Source organism: Aedes albopictus, chromosome 2, assembly GCF_035046485.1.
Source record: "Aedes albopictus strain Foshan chromosome 2, AalbF5, whole genome shotgun sequence".
In the NCBI taxonomy this organism is placed as follows: domain Eukaryota; kingdom Metazoa; phylum Arthropoda; class Insecta; order Diptera; family Culicidae; genus Aedes; species Aedes albopictus.
The window spans coordinates 289483479-289503135 of record NC_085137.1 but is presented as its reverse complement, the minus strand read 5'-3'; the positions used below and the strand labels follow the sequence as shown (position 1 = coordinate 289503135).

Sequence of the window (19657 nt, the reverse complement as noted above, 5' to 3'; positions counted from 1 at the left end):
ACATCAATATAATTACAGAATCTTTGAAGCAATGATGATTTCGTATAGAAACTACTATATATGTATAATATGTGTAGTATGCACCCTGAAATTGTTCCGGCAGAGGGTTTGAACTTAGTTTTGTGAGAAGTTCCTTTGTAAGGCAAACTTTATATTCAACCATTTAAATCAAGAAATGAAAAATGGTCAAAAAACATTTTTAAACATTTTCTTCGTCATCCTCATCGTGTCTTTTCGTATGTTTCTGAAGTTCTTATGTTCATCTACTCTATCGGGGTCTTTCATAGCTTAGTTTGTAAATTGACAGCTATAACTCATCACCATACTGACGGGGATAAGATTCGATTACGGTCCTGTTTAACAGTTTTGCTGCATATTTGTTTTTTTTTTCATGTATTTTGTGCAACATGTATCTCTATGATTACCCCACAATGTATTTTGGCAACTTTCAGTAACGCTGGAAAGGACAGCTCTTAGTTAATAGTTGTGGAAGTCGTCATAAAACACATTCTACACAAAAGCTGAACATGACCTGTTCCAGTTGGGCCGTAATGCTAAAAACAGAAGGAAACAGATTTCATGGCTAGATTGAAAAGACGAACATGAATTAACATTCAATAAAAGAACATCACACAAATAAACTACCCTGTATAAGGTGCGAACTTTTGCCCCGCATAATGCGAACTTTTGCCCCCACTATGGGGCAAAAGTTCGCATTGGAGTACTTGTATTAAAAATTGTATTACTAAAACTACAAAAGTAATGCGAAAAAATCTAGTACTACATTTTGAAGGCAACATGATAGGGACCCTTTTAACGAAGAAAAATGATATTGTTTTCTTTTCGTTTATTAGTTATTTTGTGAAGTCTGTTAGGTGCGAACTTTTGCCCCGCATTACTCTATGTTTTATGAGAAACTGCCAAGCTGCTTGTGCTAGTAATGATACAGCATAATTCTGGTGCAACATTTGAAAAGGGCCCATGCAACACACATGTCATATTAAAGTTACGGCAGCGCAAGTTTCGGTTGTATAAAAGATATTTTGACATTATTTTAACATGATGTTGAAATTACGTCAAATTAACTGCTATACAACCAAAACTTGCGCTGCCGTAACTATTATATGACATGTGTGTTGCTTGGGGGCCCAAGAGGTCTTATGCCTTTTTCGAAAACGCTCCGTAGACGCTCCGAAACGCTCCGTAAACGCTCTATCTGATAACGGTCTTAGTTTGTGTGAATAAACTCATGGGGGCTCAGGAGCGACGTGTGAAGTCATTGTTTACCAATGCGTGTATGCCCTTTTCAAATGTTGCTCCAGAATGGTTAGAAACGCACTATAAAAAAAACAAAACAAACCGAGTCTTTGTTCTTAAAGGCGCTTATCGTATATAAATATGATTTTGGACTATTTAACTGTGAAAAAGATTATTCACAGCTTGCGCTAGAGTTGGATTGTCCACCGATAGTTGCTGCTCCAGTATCGTCAGGTTAGCTACTCACACAAGAAATGCATGAGATAGCTCTAGTATCTTCAGTGTGTGTGAGTGTTGGTTATCTTCTATTGTTAAGCGAGAATGGCGCCTACTACGTCAGATTGCAGGTCAATGTGGAAAAGGGAAAGGAATTAATGATTGCAATCGCTTCCGTACAGTAGACCGTTGAGCCTTCTGCGTCTGCGCAAGTTCATGCTGGGATGTTCGAGTGTGTTGAGTAATGGTTGTGTGGCAGAGAGTTTACATTGGTGCGTTGGTGCCAGGCGTAAGGTGATGAATTGTGTTTTGATCATTCTGAAGATGATACAGTAAAGTTCGCTGGTAGTATAGCTAGTGGGCATGATGTGTTTGGTTAACGTTGTGCTGTGAAGTTGGAAGGCAGAGAAACGGGGTTTTTAAACCCGGTTCTTGTTCTAGCGATGGCTAATAACCTGATCTGATGATCGCCGTTTTCCATGCAACATTCTCAGCTTTAATATGCCAAAACTATGATTTGAATATAAATTGAGATAAAACGTTGAAACGGAACGGCAAATATGCAGAATTGTTCGTACACAAAGTATAAACCTTTTTTCTTTTACAATGTGATCGGACAGCGATCCCTACCATATTTACACAGTTGCCTCTGTTCAATCAGTTTGGAACATTTTTGTTGACTTATCATTCCCACACTTGTGAACGAAAACGTTTGGTACTTCGTGTACGCAAATCGAACATATCTGTAGTCCCGTGTCAAAAATTTGGGGCCAATTCATAAAACAAACTAGAGTCATCGCATCCATCGCATGTTTGCCAGATCAACTTTGCATCACAGCGTAAGTTGTAGGTATATGTAAAGAAGAGTAGATAGATAGATACGGAGTAGTAGGAAAGGAACGGGCTAGGAATTGAGCTCAGGACCTTCTGCTATTGCCCCTAAACCACCAAGCGTTATGGAAATAGCGAATGTGAATTTTCACCGAACGCTGGAATAGTCCGAAAAATCGTAAAAAAGGTTAAAAATTTGTCAAGTATATCTGCAAACTAGAATACTATTAAAAGGTATTCTTATATTCCATGTGCAAATTATAACATTGCATCATAAAAACATAAATGATCATATGTGTTGATTCCATTTTACCAATACTAGAGAGAATGGTAATCTTGAGTTGGCAACCGAAGACAGTGAAAAACCGTCGGGCAGATCCACCATTTGTGGAAAATCAGATTAGCATATTATCTAAACGAAATATGACACATTCTACCGTGACGTTACAACGTTTTGACGCACTCGTAGTCAGATTTTCCTCTATAACTCATGAAAACGAGCGTAAATCGCAAAATATTTTTTCATATTCGGATTCCTTGTAAAATTTCTGATATATTTGACCTATTGAACATTTAGTTTTCATCAGAAAAACGTGTTCAAAATGCGTATTTGTAGCGTGACGTTACAACGCGCTAGAATCCGACCCTCTCTAACGCGCTACCAACATTTTAAAAAATCTGCTCGGATTTTTATGATATTCTGATTTTTTTTCCACCATTGAAACTTATTGGTTTGTTCTTCAATTCAATGGAATAAAACATTTAAATTTCGGATTTGTTTTTGAATAATCGACTTTTACATTTCGTGACGTTACAACGCCCGTTCAGTTTCAAACAGGGTTCTGCTCGCGTTGTAACGTCACGAAAATGCACATCATGTTAGAATCAGAATAATCAGCCAAATTTACCCGAATTTGTCAATATATCATTGCATTATTTTCACTGCTTCAAGGGGAACTTTATTCTATTAAAAATCCGTTTTGTGATAAATGGCTCGGAGGGCCAAGTTATTACTATCCACAGTATGAAAACACCTTCATGAAGGTTAATGGTACCCAACTTCGGCCTAGTACCACCCTTATTCATCTATTATTGTCCCAAAGACTAAACCGTTGATATTCTTTACTTCGCACCGCCAGATATTTAGATTTTGCAGCATAAAACTAATCACGCCGTCGAATTAAACATTTTTTTTTCAATAATTTATGCAATGTCATTGATTCAATTAAAAACGCTTTAAGATGTGCGAACAGTTATTGAACCAAAGACATACCTGAGGATCTGCATACCACTTAGGTGCATTAATTTCTGTGATTCCAGAAACAAATAGACCTTATTCTGACAAAAAAAATCCATCATATATATGTCAGAGTCATAATTACTTCGAGGGTTAGTGTCTTTGGCAAATTTTTTTGATGAATCAAAAACTTACAGCTGATTTACTATTGGATGTGAGATTCAGACACACTGGGCGACGCTTATAAAGAGTTAACAATAGTTTAGAACTTCTCAAAAAGTTTTCAACAAATTTTGATTAGTTGAGAAACTATTTTTTGGCAAAATCTTTGGGCACTTTATAAGAAGTTACAACATATTGAATATTTTTTGAATAAATCCTCCTCTTCTTGGCGTAACGTCCTCACTGGGACAAAGCCTGCTTCTCAGCTTAGTGTTCTATGAGCACTTCCACAGTTTTTAACTGAGAGCTTCCTCTGCCAATGACCATTTTGCATGTGTATATCGTGTGGCAGGCACGAAGATACTCTATGCCCAAGGAAGTCAAGGAAATTTCCTTTACGAAAAGATCCTGGACCGACCGGGAATCGAACCCGTCACCCTCAGCATGGTCATGCTGAATACCCGTGCGTTTACCGCCGCGGCTATATGGGCCCTAAAATGAATAAATATAAAGTGCATTATTTTTTCAAAATTTCAACTACCGTCGATGGGGGTGACAATGGGTCTGGGGGGTGAGATTGGGTCAAAACGGAGAAACATAAAATTTGAAATAGCTCATCAAATATCGCTAATTTATATTGAAAACTTTATATTATTTCAAAGAGGAGATGTTTTTACACGTCATGATGCAGAATAAGATGTTTTGCAATAATCGTTTTTTGTTAAATTTGTGGCCAAACTTATATGATGAAACTACTAGTAAATCACTCCGAAAAAAATTCTCCTTCGTAATGTACCTAACAAGTACCTAATCATAAATTTACTTATAGGTGGTTAGCTGTAGGTATTACCTGGTTGATGTAATGAAAAAAGCGGGCTGTCATTGCTCTTTTTATTTAAAAACTCCATATTTTCGACCCTATGTCTAAATATTAGGAATGGGGGTGAGATTGGGTCAAGCAAGTTATCGAGTGCACATAACCTTAACTAAAAATTCAACTTGTTATCCAGTCCCCATTTGACGTTAGAGTGGTGCCATGTTCGCCGTATCTTCATAAAAGCACGCTTTCTTTCAAAAATATGTTGAGAAGTGTCAAACGAGTGTGGTAATACGTTTAGTACCTATAACAATTTATAACAGCTCCTCTAATCATCAGCTAATCTTTAGTGTACTGCAATATCGTAAGCTCACAAAATAGACTGGCCATAATATTTGAACGAGCAATATAGAAGCCAATGATCATGTACAGTTTATAACGGAGGGTTTGGTTAAACATTTCTTATGCAGTATACTAAAACTATCATGTTTTTATAACAATCAATCTTTCAATTCGCCCCCCCCCCCCCCCCTTATTGTAATCGCCCTCCTCTAATGGAGGTTTGAACTCTTAATGAGGATGATTATGATGGCTAAAAATAGTGATTCAGTATACAAACGTTGTTTTATCAAATTTCTACCATTTTTTCGGCTGTATTAGCCCTTTTAGGTGGAATAGTCATCTTTTAAAATTACCTATGTTTTTATTCGTCATGTTTTCCATTATGTTTTAGGTAGGTTTACTAGATATTATCAATAAAATTAACTTATATGCTTAGATAGGTGATTTCGAATACTTTGACCCATTCTCACCCCCTCTAAGGGGTGAGATTGGGTCAATTTTCAATCATTTGTAGTTTAGTAAGCAATTCATATAACGTGATACTTTCTTGCTAAACTATCATTACCACATAGGAGAGTATACATACCAAGTTATTCCGACTTCAATTGCATTTGTTATTTAACAAACAATCTTTGAGTATCATTTTTTGACCCATTCTCACCCCCAACGACGGTATATCAAAAATAGATGTAACACTGACGTAATATCCATCCCATATATTTCAAGATCCTAACTATTTAGACAGTTGGTGTCCTCGACAAAATTGTTTGGTTGGTCAAGAACTTTCAATTGATGGGCCGTATGATTTCAAATCCTCCCACTAGGAGGCGCTAGAGGGCATACACATTTTTAGATTTATTTATTTCAGGATCGTGATTAACTGGAAAGATGGTTGCTTCGTTAAAGTTGTTTGATAGATCACTAGACTTTCAGTTTAATAACCGTAAGGTATTAATTTCTGCCACACAGTGGTGGTAGTTGCAAATTTTCAAAAGCATGCCAATTTTATTAATTACCCAAAACACATTCAACAAGCCGTAACTTTTTATAAAATATATCAAAAATTCTCAAATTTTGACTGACAGTTCCTCATCTTGTTATCTGTAATTTCTACAATTTTGGACTTGGTTGGTTAGCTCTACACAAAGATGGAGCGCTTTAAGCAGAATCATATTTTTGACTGTGTTCTATTAACTCTTATATCTAAGGAATAAGTGAATCAAACTAAATTAAATTTTGAAAGTTGAGAATTATATATTGATCTTTGATTACAATTTGATTTCAATACAATATGTCAAAAGTGAAAAAAGTTCCAGCTTGTAGAATACTTTTCAAGAATTTCTAATCCCTTGCCTGCTTTTTCAAAAATGGAAACTCACGTCTTCTAGTGGCAAAATCTTGCATCTATTGTTAAATCAACTGCAAGTTCTTTACTTACCAAACAACTTTGCCGAAGAAATCGTATTTCTATGTAAAACGAATCCTGAGATGTATGAAATTTAAAATTTGTAAGTTCTCTAGCGCCGCTTGTTGGTGGAACTTTAAATCAAACTGTAAGTCTTTGACCAACTTAATAATTTTGTAATTTCGTCAGTGTTTCGTCTGTTGGCCACTCATATCACAGAAATTTTCGGTTTGAGTGGTATTAGATTACGATTAAAAAATTTTACAATATCACAGTACAATTACATTGTAGATTTTGGCCAAATACCATCTCCCCCGTCCTTCAAAAGTCTACGTAGTTTATTAACCGGCAATGGTACGCAATTTATAAACGATATCTCGAAAAAGAGCTCATACACAACGAGAACGAAACTGTTTTGAATATAGAACTACGTTTGTCCAATTCAGAAGCCGTCCAAGCAAGAAAGATTTGGTCTTTTCCACAGAACTTTTTTTCGTGACGTTACAACGCAAACTTCAACCAGGTGAAACTCAGGCTTCCGTGAACCGATTTTCTTTTTTTTAATCTCATTTGAAAGATCTTTTCGAGTACAAAGAGCATACAAAATTTCATATTTGTAACGTTTTCCGTATTTGAATAAAATTTAAAAATGTTGATTTTTCGTGACGTTACAACGCAATAAAAACCCATACTATGATCAGCCATATTTCAGAGTTGTAAAGTCTTCCGATTAAAAATCCTTTTATGCTAAAAAATCTACATATATTTATCTACAAATGATGGAAGACTTTTGAAAAATCAGTGTGTTGGTGTTTAAAATACGAAAGTTTGGATGAAAAGTGTGCCTAAAAGACTTAAAATCACGATTTTAATGTTAATCTTAATCGTCGTTCAATTTATATTTATTGTCACACTAATATCATGTCGAATACATTTTTGGAAGTCAAAAGTAATGTAGAATGTGATAAAAATGTCAAATATGCCATAACTCAACTTTGAAAAATTGGTATACATGATACGGGGCCCGTAGAATGTGTCATATACATATTACAAATACGAAGCCATTATGTAATAAAGAGGCAAAACGAATTTCGCATGCTTTCGCTTTCAAAGCAAGGCACAGACGCGTAACAATAAAAATCCAAATTAATATTCATCGCGAATCTAACATCTTGCTGTTGATGATTTGTATTATTTATCTGATTGATATCAGCCAGGTGTCCTGGATAAGTCCAACCATTCATAACCTCTGGAAAGTTCGAACACCTGAAACCATAAATCAATTTACATCAAAGTCAATTCTGCTTGGCAACCATCGCTTTTTTTTCGCTTAAACAATTAACGCTTCCACATCTATGCGTCGTTTGTCTGAAAATTAAAACACAAGACACTTTTTTCGACTCAATTACTAACACCGAGCCTTGGACTCGAGCAGCAGCAGCCACCATCAGAGACCAGATACTACTCGACGACGCGGCCGAGGTGTACTCGAAAACCGGTTCCGACTGGGCCGGCCTCCGGCAGCGTTTAGTAGGTATTTGCCTAACCAATACGGCCCAGAGCCAGAAACCCGTCAGATGTTTCCCCACACACATCTTTGACCCGTAAAGTGAGCCGGCCATCAGATGAAGTGGCCACACCGCATCGTTTCGTCTAGTATAATATGGGAGGATGACTTAGAGTCTAGGTTGGCAGCTGGTCTGTAGTCACGTCTCTCTATGGTGCACACGATCAATGCAAGTGGTATTTATTCTCACACGTCCACCTGTACAAGACGATTCAAACAAATGGACATTGGACATTTGTACGTTCAGGCGAAGACATCGATACTGCTTGGCATCTGATCATTTCTCATATGAGATCATGATTGGAATTGCTTATGAACACTGTACGATGCATAGTTGAAAAACAAATGGAATTGATTGAACACATGCTTATGAATTTCACACAATAATGGAATGCAGAAATTTTAATTCTATATCAGGTAATTTTGAATCATACATACACAACATATATTGTGACATTAGTCAGTAACACCATAAAACAATCACAGTTATGTTTATTGATCTCTCATAAAAGCTGATTGGATTTGTAAACTTTAAATATAATCCTCATTGTGGATTGGGGTCATTTTTGACCTAAACCGTGCCCTTCGCCAGTGAGCTGTTCCTAATGTAATGCATTGAGAAGGTTAAGCAACCATGACTTTAATGAAATTTACACAAATCTTCACAAAACGTATTAATTTTCACCCTTAATCCATGTAAACTTCTCATTCTGCATGTAGATATATTGGTTTCAAACTTGTTTGACCAATAGGCAGATCAAACTTATTATTTTTCTATTTCGATTAGTCAACGACTCTCCCAAAGACTTGAATTGTAATTTGCATTGACACCAAACAAAGGTCCCGGTCATTTCGCGTGACCAATTGACGTCAAACAATAAACTGATTTTTCTCAACCATCCCAAGAACCTGTTTGTTTCGTTAAAGTTTCTCCACACCACCAACATAATCCATCCAAGTTTGCTTGGTTTTGGCCAAGGCCAGCGTCATCCAATCTCGAGCATATTGACGCAAATTTAAAATGGTCATTCAACTGCCACCACGAATGGTGGCGGTGGCGATTCTCTTCGTCAAATCACTGTGATGGGATTGCTGTCGTGCTGAAAATTTTGAAGGTTGCAAAAGATGCAAGATGCTCCGAGAGCAAAAAATAAACACCGTCCCTGGCCTTTCTTACCCAGACAGGCATTCAAAATCGAAGCGCATCATTTTGGTTTACGATCTATTTTTTGCACGATACCACATCCATATGATGATTTGATGATACGAATCGATGAGTATTGTATGTTGTGGAGCATCAACAGCTATCAATATATCGCTATAAGAATTGGTTCTCAATGCAATTTTATAAACTTTTCACATTTTCTATGTTGATTACACTTGACAACATTGAAAGCCTATCAGTATCTAGACAGAATTTATTGCATGTAGTGGACATTTTCAAAACTAATGCATTTTCAGCGGTTTGAAAAATGGGAGCAAGAGTCTGGTAATAATACACTGTATTCATTTTAACGCGATATTCTCGAAGTTACGCGATGTGCATTTGGGAAGATTTTTCTTTCCTGGCCACCATTCCTTTCCTCTGGAGCTCTTCTTGAAACAAAAGATCTTTTTTACTGTCCTTGGAAGCATAATGGAAAAAAGTTAAGGATATATTAACACGATTTTTTGTACGCCGACTTATCTATCGTGTAAAACATAATTCAGTGTAGAGGCATCAACGACCAAGCGTCTCCGTTGAACAACAGACATGAAGTTTGTTTTAAATAATCATAAAAGTTCGCGTCTTCAGGTAAGATGACACAGATAGCTAATGACTTTCAAATTTTGGATTCACTACTTCTACGCAGGAGTTTGTGTAGAAATCTGTATTCGCACATAGAGTGTTTCGGAAGTCCGCGGAGATATCGGTCACTACGAAAACATTTCGATTCACGGATGAACTAAACACTTTATTCACTCGAACAGAACAATTGCACTTTTTTTGGTCGTACGGAAAACCGATCGAAGAGATAGTCTATTTCTAACAGGCATAGTATCCAACAAAAATGTTTCGAATGGAGGAGTGGTTACGATCGGAAACCTATCAGTAGTTGGGCATACAATGTATAGAGCAATGCTTGAAGAAATTTTTGAGATAATTTCTGAAGAAATTCTTGAACAAGTTGCAGCAACCCGTGGAGAAATTCCTTAGAGGAGTCCTTCAAATAATCCTTGCCGAAGTTGTCAGTAGGGGAGGAATTTCTAAATCACTGTATTCTTGGAAGAATACATGAGCAAATTTCAGTAGAATTCCTTGGAAGAATTTCTAAAGTTCCCTGAAGAGAGTACTTAGGGAAATGCAAAAGTTTCTAAAAAAAATGGTATAACGTCCAAACTTGGATAAAAGCTACTTCTCCGCTTAGTGTTCCAATGACCTTTTTGTATTGGTAGGGTAAAAAATTTAGTTCGTCGCATGCTCTAATATTCGTCTCCTCAGAATGAAAATAACAAATCATTTCAGATATACTCACTTACCTCTGCCGATGCCTCATTAGATGGAAGCAAAAAGATGTAAACTATCGATAAACACCCTCCTTACACACTTAATTTTTTTCGCTGAATCTCAGCAATTTGGCTTGCTTTTAACCGAGATTGGCACCGCCGAGCGCTCAGCAAACTCGTTTTCCAACGAGATCTCAGCAATCGTGTTGTTTGTTTGCTGAGTTTCAGAAAATGTTTTGCCGAAATTCAGCTATAAGCGTTATTTTTTACCGAGATTCAGTATAAATATTTACTAAGACACGGCGGTGCCGGCGTTTGCCGAGCTCATCTTAGTGTGTAGCACTGGAAATTGAATAATTACGCAAAACTTCACGTTTCAATTTCACTCCACTTGCGACTTCACAAGCATCAGCTAATCCAGCTGATCCTCATCACCGTTCAATTTTCACTTCACCTGATGCACTTGTTGAACCAACAAAAGCTCTGTAGCACTTCAAAGTTGGATTTTACTGCTGCAGAATGCAGCAAAAGCTGTTCAATTTTTCGAATAAATCACTTTTTCCTCGTCGGTAAAATGTAAACAACAAGCTTTCATCGTCTAGGGAGGATGCAAGCACAAGTGTGCGTGGATTTTCTGTATACGAAACATCGTATTTTACAATCACAGAGAATGACTTCCGTGTTGCACTGTGTTGGCGTATAATAATCTGGTGGGTAAAAATATTAATTGAAATGTCTTGGCCGTTATTCTCAAGCTACATTCACCTTACTTTAAAAGCTTTCCGTTCAATCACCCTTCAAAAACATGATTTGATTTGCGTTGCGAAGAATTAGATAAACTTTTCGAATAAACACCTACGGTCCAATCATAATTTTTGACCATCCTATGTACCATAGTGTCACGTAGAAAGTGTGCCCGGAATTCAATTCGGGTTTCGCCCGAAATAGACGTGGGCAAGACGGAAACAGAATTCGAAGGACGATTATTCAATCTTGTTATTTTAAGGAAATTATTGTACTTTCACAAAATATTTTTACGTAATATGAAAGCTAACTTATAAATTAGCAAATGATACCTAAGTGGTAATGAGGCATTGGGCGAAGTGCAAGAATAAACTCGATCATTATTGGTCGGTGCTAAGGAAGACGAAAATTAGATAAAAACCTTAAATCATCACGAAGATGCCTGAAAAAAAAAAACCATGATGTAATAGTTGCAAACTTGCGAGAAAGAATCCTTGGAGGGATTCCTGATGGATTCCTTGGAAGAATTTGTTAAGAATTCCTTAAGGAAATTATTCATGGAATTTCTGGAGGAATTCTGAGGAAGGAAATTTTTATTGAAATGCGTAGAGGAATGTATAAGTAAAACTCAGAAAATTTTTGAACAAATACTATGGGCATTCCTGAAGTAATCGTTGGGGAAATTGTTCGAAGAAATTCAGGAGGAACCCTTGAAAAAAATGTTGGAGAAATTTCTGAAGGTTTCCTGTCTGAAGTAATTATTGCAGAAATTTCAGCAGGTACCCTTGGAAAATTTCCTGAAAAAATCGGTAGAGAAATTCCTAAAAGAATTCTTGAAGAAATTGTTATGTCATGCCGTAGGAATCTATAAAAGAAAATTACTATAGGAATCATCGAAGGCCTTCCTGAAGAAATCCCTAGAGAAACTGCTGAATCACAATTTTTGAAAGAGCTCCAGGGGAAATTTGATTTATGGCTCTTGGAGAAGTATTTTAATATTAGCCTAGACGATCATCAGTTAAAATTCAAGTAGGAGCCGTCGAGAAAACGCTCGAAAAGATCTCTGGAAAAACTTCTAGTGAAATCCTTAGAAGAGCTACAATAGTAATCTTCTAAAGTACCCTATGGCCATACATAGAGTAAAGTGGGGCTACAGTTCGAGAGGGGTAAGAGTATCTTTTGAAGTTTTTGAGCTCAATTCAAATAATTTCTTTCGGGTGTCAAAGTTGTTCGAAACCTTTTAGATTAAGAGTCTTTCACTCCCAAAAATATGAAAATTGATTGATTTTTCAAAAAAGTTATGACTAAATGTTGGTTTTGAATTTTGAGAAAACTGTAATTTGCGATGGTACTTTCAACGCATGGAATTGTAATAAATTCGAATTTGGTCTTTTATTTTGGGGCATAACTACCCAAGTAACAATTATACTTTTGTGGCAATCCTGAAGTAATTTCTAAGATTGAATAATAAAACTTAGCTATAAAGCTCTTTGTTCTGAAAATTCGAGATAAAATAGGTATAAACTATCCAAAAGACTAATCTGGCCCACTCTTCAGGAGATCTTCAAGACTGGTTTTGAAGACTGCTTTGAAACTAGTTGTATTTATGTACTAACACTGATGATTGGTTATAAGAACTTCATAAAACTTTAACAAGAATAGCTTGAAGCATGTTGATCTTTTAGCTGTCTTTCTCAAAAATGCTAATAGTGCATGATAAATGAAATCTTTTACCTCAGCATTATGCAGATGCGAACTAGTTGTGTTTCATGGATGAAATGTTAATTGAACTGCGAATTAATTTTCATCAAATTGAAATGGCTAATGCATCAAAATTGCCTGACAGATCATTGATGACAGGGAATCAAAATTTTCCGTGCCATACCCACTTTGTCGTTGATATGCCACCCAAAACATACGAAAATAACAAAGCGCCTCAAAAATAATATCATTCATTAATATACGAAGACATAAATTTCCTGTAAAAACAAAAGGCTACGCCACTTTTTCAATTCTTTCTAAACATGGCTGCCGTTCCAGGCGAACAAAACTCATGCAGCCGCCATCAATTGTTATTACCTTTAATCCAAACCACCTCAAAACAATGATGGAACCAAGTCACCTTGCATGAAATCTACAGCATTTATTGAAGATTGTTTTTACTAGTGATGATCTTAAGGCAGATTTGTTCGTCTTAAATGAAACTTATTCGTTTTATTCAAGAGTAACAGCCTTTGACAATTGTTTGTTTACCTTTTTGGAGCTAGAAAGTTGTTTCTGTACATTTTGCTTCAGGAACTGCCAATTCTATTATAATTTCGTCTATTTAATAAGTGCATTTCTAAAACTTACTAGTACATATTACACTATTTAGCATACGCACGAGAAGAGTCACAGTAAGTACCCATTTTAGTTTCGATTTAAGCTGCTGTGGCCTGTGTGAGTAACTGGCTGATGGTTGGTCGACCTCAGCAAGCTACTCGCATTTTTGGTTGGCTATAAAATGAATATTTCGTCGATATAATTACTTTTGAGCACCAAAACGGCAAAATTAACAGTGAGCAAAAATGTTTGAGTGTTTATATTTGCATAAAAAAGCCAATTTATTGCATAATTTATTATTTGAATTAATAAGATTTTATTACTCCGCTAGTGGCTCTAGAATTGAAAGCTTTAAGAAGTTTTTAAAGGAGAATAACTCAGATGAATTGTACTTGAATAAACGAAGCATAAACTTTTAATAAAGTTTGTTGATGTTATGTGTTGAAAATAACTTCAAATACGTCTTAAAACTCATAATAAGATCAAATGCCTTAGGGAATCAAGTTGTTTTATGCGGAGTTTTCAAAATAACCTTGAAGAAAACCTAAAAACCGCATACGAACGGAGATTATTTTCTCTTGATAAAAACAACTATAAATGTTTCATGAATTCTTCATGCTATGATAAAGCTTCCATAAAAATAAACAAATCTAAAAGGAATTTAAATTGTTACTTGGGTAGGTATACTTTGAGGATGCTTAGGCATGTATAAGTTTTTGCAAAAAAAGATTTGGAAATCATATTTCACACATAGTGGGGCAAAAGTTCGAATTGTGGGGCAAGATTTTGAGTCATGGGGCAAGATTTCGAGATACAATTTTAAAGTGTATTCCAGCTACAACCTCAAATATTAATTGGTTTCAGGTATTCTTATTACCAAAGTGTTAAAATAGTGTGCAACGGTTAGCAAATTTCGACAAACACTAGATTCGAACTTTTGTCCCAGTGGTGGGGCAAGAGGACGAATAAGACGCACACATACAAAAAGTGTTGCAACTCAAAATGGATAGTGGTGGGACAAGAGTTCAAATTGGACGCAATTCGCTGAAAACACTTACAAAACGTGTTGTAACTTAAAATTGAAATAAAACATGTGGCGTAACTTTGTTCAGCAAAGTTTGAGTTCACTAGATGGTAGAATCACCAAAAGGTGTTTATTTTTATCTACCGTAGTTTTTTGAAAAATATTGAATTTTCAACGATGGTCGAACTTTTGCCCCACCTTACTCTAATAAATGAACAAGCTCTAAGACATGCATAAAATCAACATTTTCCATTACTTGAGAAACCCGAACTTTCTAGGACGTCAGAATATTTAACATATCAAAAAGCTCATATCATGCACCAGTGGATACGGAGAAGAGATATTCTCGCGAAAGTTCCGTGATGATGATTATGAAATATCGTAGGCAGTTATGATACTTATAAGAGACACTTTCTTGCAAAATTTTATCAACTTTGATCAATTGGTTTGAAAACTACTGCTGCTGATAGGGATGAATATTAGTGATTTTTTTTTTTGTATTTTTCATGTGCGATGTTTGCCTATTCATGACATTTGAATTTCTTTGCCAAATTTCATGAAATTTTCACAAAAGGTAGTTGATTATGTGTATATTATGCCAGTAAAATTTGATGGTATTTTTAATAGTAGGATCGAAACAATAAAGGGTGCTGACTAATTTCTGTATGAAGGGCTAAAATCACGGACAGTCCCAAACATGTTTCGGCTATAAAATTGTTGATAGCGCATCGATTTTTTTTTAAATTTTGCCTATGCAACAAATGTAAATTGAGAGGTTTGTGTTCAAAATTTCAGCCATTTCCTTTGCCAAATTCAAAAGTTACAGCGCTGACAAGCAAAACTAGGGACTGTACAAAATTCAATGGTGCACATACTTCTTTTTCGTTGCTAGAACAAAAAGTACTGCACCGATTCACATTTAATTTTGTAGATGAAATGAACACATCTTAAGATGTTATTAGGCCAAGTTTGATCAATTCTAATGTATCTTTTGCAGAGTTAAAGCTGTATTTCTGTGTCCCGATTATTGCGGATACAGGCTTTATTACCATCTAACGAAGGGAATATCGAGGTATAGTGGTATTTGGGATTAATACCTCGAGATGCTATTCAGAGGGGGTCTCCAGTTAGCCTAGTGATTAAAGCTACGGATCGCCAATCCGAAGACAGCAGGTTCGATTCCCGCTCCGGTCGGAAAAATTTTCTCGACATGTATAAATGTGCAAATTCATGCAATGGTTTGCAAAGAAAGCCCTTCAATTAATAACTGTTGAACTGATCTAAGAACACTAAGTTGAAGTGAGGAAGGCCAAGTTCCAAATTCTTTGTTGGATCCCGCGAGAAATTGTTTGATAATTTCATGAATGAGTTCATGAAAAATGCCACGGAAAAAAATGTGAAAATAGTTATTTATGCAACAAGTTGCAAAATGATGATTTTTTCAGCACGAGTCGTACATTTATCCAACGAGGCTTGCCGAGTTGGATAAATACGACAAGTGCTGAAAAAATCGAGTTTTGCAACGCGTTGTATACAACATTTTTTGCAATTATGAAAAATACCCTTAGGTACGATCTTTTCTGACTGCTCAGACAGAGGTCAGAGCTAAGACCACGTGCGAGCATCCATGCGCACAAGTCCATTTTTTTAATCATGTAGGCTATGTTTATAAGTGTCACAACTACTCGGAGTCGCGTCGTCAGCGAGCGTTTTTTGTGCTGCTGCTTTTAACTCTACGTCTGTTTGGCTGATCAAATCAGAATTGGAATCGCTTCTATTCAGGTTCGATCTGCCGTACAGACATAGGAGCAGCCATCGAATAGACAAATGTGTACGGAAGAACATTAGTGCTTCAGGAAACTTGTGAAAAGTGTACCATTGCAAAGGTGCCGAAAAGTAGTACTTTTCGGCACTCTTAAAAGTGCTGAAAAGTACTACTTTTCGGCACTCTTGAGGTAGTCAAGAAAAGTAGGCCGTTTCTGCACAGTTTCGGCAGTTGAAAAGTGCAATCTTATGGCACATAATTGCAAAAAAATCTTTTAGGTATCCTTGTAAAAATCACACGAGGAATCCTTGGATAAGTTACCAAGAGAAAATCCTTGAAAAAAATCCTGGTAAGCAGTCCCAGATAGAAATCTAGGAGAATCACGAAATCTTGAAAATAGAAAGAATCTGGAGGGACGGGAAAATCTCAGGAGGATCCTTTGAAACAATCTTGAGAGCAACCACGTCTGGAAGAAGGCTTAATATAGCCGAATCGGTAACGCGTGGGAATTTTTGCAAGGTCATGCTGCGGGTGATAAGCCTGGTCGGTCCAAGAACTTTTCGTCGTAGAAATTTACATGACTTCCTTGAGTATAGAGAATCTTTCTGCCAGTCATACGGTAATTGGTATAAGAAGCTCTCAGGTAAAAACTGTGGAAGCGCTCATAAATCACTAAAAACCGAAGAGCAGGCTTTGTCCTAGTGGGGATGATGCTCCAAGAAGAAGTAAAAAGAATATTTGGAAGAATCTCGGAAAGAATCACTGAGAAAATCCCAACTGAAATCCTTAGAGAAATCTCTGATGGAATCTTCAAAATAAACAATAGAGTTATCTGTGCCAGTTGATCGAAAATCAGTATTAATGATCTGTATTTCAGAAAAGAAAACAGATTTGCCCTGGCCCTTCAATACAGTCAAGTCTTTTTTTACGCGGTTCTCATTTACGCGGCCGCGTAAATGAAAACTCCATACAAAAAAAAATCATCATGCAATTTATTTTTGCATGATTCGTCGAGAAATAGTGAGACTTTTTTACGCAGTTTTTTGAATTTTGAACTGAGTTTTTTTACGCGTTACGTACCTCCCGCGTAAAAAAAAAAACCTGACTGTATTCTGAATGTTAGATACGCAGATATTTTTGGTGACGAACAGGCAGGGCTTATTTGAAACTACGATTTATACTATGGACGCAGTTGAATATCAGTTTTATAGACCAGAGCAGGGTTTCTCACTGGTAGGTCTGGGCTGATTTTTGGTGGGTCGCAAAGGCTTGGGCAATATCGTTATAAATATCTTGATTAACTTATGTCAAATGATACAGTAGACGTTCGCTCGGTGCAAACGCTTTAACTACAATGCTTTTTAACTGCAAGTCCGCTAGGTGCAACAATTTTGCAGTTATCGCACCGCTCCCCGTCAAAATGAAATGTCAACAGCGATGCGATGTTTTTCGTATGCAATTTTGTTGTATGCACATTGGTTGCATTTTGCAGCAACTGACAGTTTTGTGACGTATGTCAGTTGTTGCAGTTATCGAATTTCATTCGGTAAGTGAAACGTAAACATGTTGCACTTATCGAACGTCTACTGTAGCTCAATCACTAAAAACCGAAGAGCAAGCTTTGTCCTAGTGGGGACGAGAAGAAGGCTCCAAGAAGAAGTAAAAAGAACATTTGGAAGAATCTCGGACAGAATCTATGGAGGAATCACTGAGAAAATCCCGACAGAAATCCATAGAGAAATCTCTGGTGGAATCTCCAAAATAAACAATAGAGTTATCTGTGCTAGTTGATCGAAAATCAGTATCAATGTTCAGTATCTGAGAAAAAAAAAAACAGATTTGCCCTTCAATATTATACGCAGATATTTTTGGCGACGAACAGGCAGGGTTTCTCAAACTATAAGTCGCGACCCACTGGCACTGGTGGGTCTGGGCTGATTTTTGGTGGGTCGCAAAGGCTTGGGAAATATCGTTATATGTAAATAGCTTGATTAACTTATGTCAAATGATAGTTCAATTTGCTAATTCACAAATACACTCTTGGAGAATCGGTGTAGTAATTTTCAGAAATTAGGTTTCTCCTCGATCTTTCGTATTATATGACTTTGTCTAGATCATATGTATTGAATGTTGTCTCTACTGTCGGCGTTCTGAAATCGATTTTGAAACTATGAGCTACCAAATTTCGACACGAAACCAAAGAATGTTTGGTATCTTGTAGTTTGAAAAAGTGAATATTCGTGTTTTTCACCTTTAAGTTGGTAAGTTTTTATTTCAATAATCTGATTTTTTTCTGAAATCAGACCAGCTGAAAATTGATTTCAATAAAATAAATATAAAATAAGTGTGAATGGAGGTTCTGGTTTTAAATTTTTAACAGCACTCATCTGTTCATCTGTTCAGCAGTACTATAATTCTTAAATTCTTCTTGACGCTTACCCACTCGTCATAACTATGGAATAGCATTTTCATTCCGATTGGATTTCAAAACTATTGGTCGAGAAAACACGATACAAAATTCTAGATTTCATTCCAAAAGTCAGTCAAAATTTTCAAAAATGATGTATTTTTTGAAAATACGTGCTTGTGGGTCGCCAAAGCAAAAGTGGGTCGCAAGCTAGAAAAGTTTGAGAACCCCTGGACAAAATGCTCACAAAAAGTTTTGTTATATTTTGTGTGTATGCGTTTCTTTTTTGTAACTGAAATTATGTTTTCGGTTTTATTCGTTTATTTGGAAAGTTTGGGGGCCACAGGGACACAACGGAGCCGAAATAATTTGTATATGTAATGCTTTTATTTATTTTCTCACGTTTGGGGAGTCGAGTACTCCAATATATTTTATTTTGGACATCCGTTTCCAATGTCGCACCGGGAATCTAATTAGACCAGTCCGAGAACAGCACATTATCAACACGTCAAGGACAATTAAATATTGCTAGTGGCCTTGCTCGTTGGGCCACCGAATGAACAAATTTGCAACGGCTTGTAAATCAATGCTGAAAACAATTGCCGGCCCCAACTGGATACCTGTGAGGAGGAAGCTCTGTCTGCTTAACATCCAACGTCGATCGTTAGAAAATTATCACCGCACAAACTAGAAGGTCGCCTAACAGAGTCTACAAACAATGATCAATATGTCAATTGCGTCTTCTGAACATGTGAGAAACAAGGCTTCATAGGAATTTGGTGTCAAATTGGTGGCGATATTTTTTTTTTCAGTTTTCTGGTTTCACGTAAACAAGATCCCTGTATTCTTTTACATAATTAAGAATATTTGTTCCATTTAAGTTATTTGAATTAAGTTATTTGACTATTTAACGAACCATCATCAGTCAATTTGCCACAGCATTGTATTTAATGGTTGGAATAACAAATGGTATCTGCTGTGCCTCCAGGATATAAATTCTCCATATCGGGATTATGCTAAAATATCATTCAGCCCATAAGATTTAATGGATCATATGCTACAATAAAACTGGAT

At 36.4% G+C, this 19657-nt stretch overlaps 2 protein-coding genes across 10 annotated transcripts in view; one reads left to right on the top strand and one right to left on the bottom strand.

Moving 5' to 3' along the window:
* The window catches only part of LOC109411098 (G protein alpha o subunit), a 289726-nt gene that overhangs the window by 97926 nt on the left and 172143 nt on the right, over nt 1-19657 (bottom strand). The gene's annotated exons all lie outside the window — the stretch shown is intronic.
* Nucleotides 1-19657, top strand: part of LOC109408244 (probable cytochrome P450 49a1) — a 76834-nt gene that overhangs the window by 14624 nt on the left and 42553 nt on the right. The gene's annotated exons all lie outside the window — the stretch shown is intronic.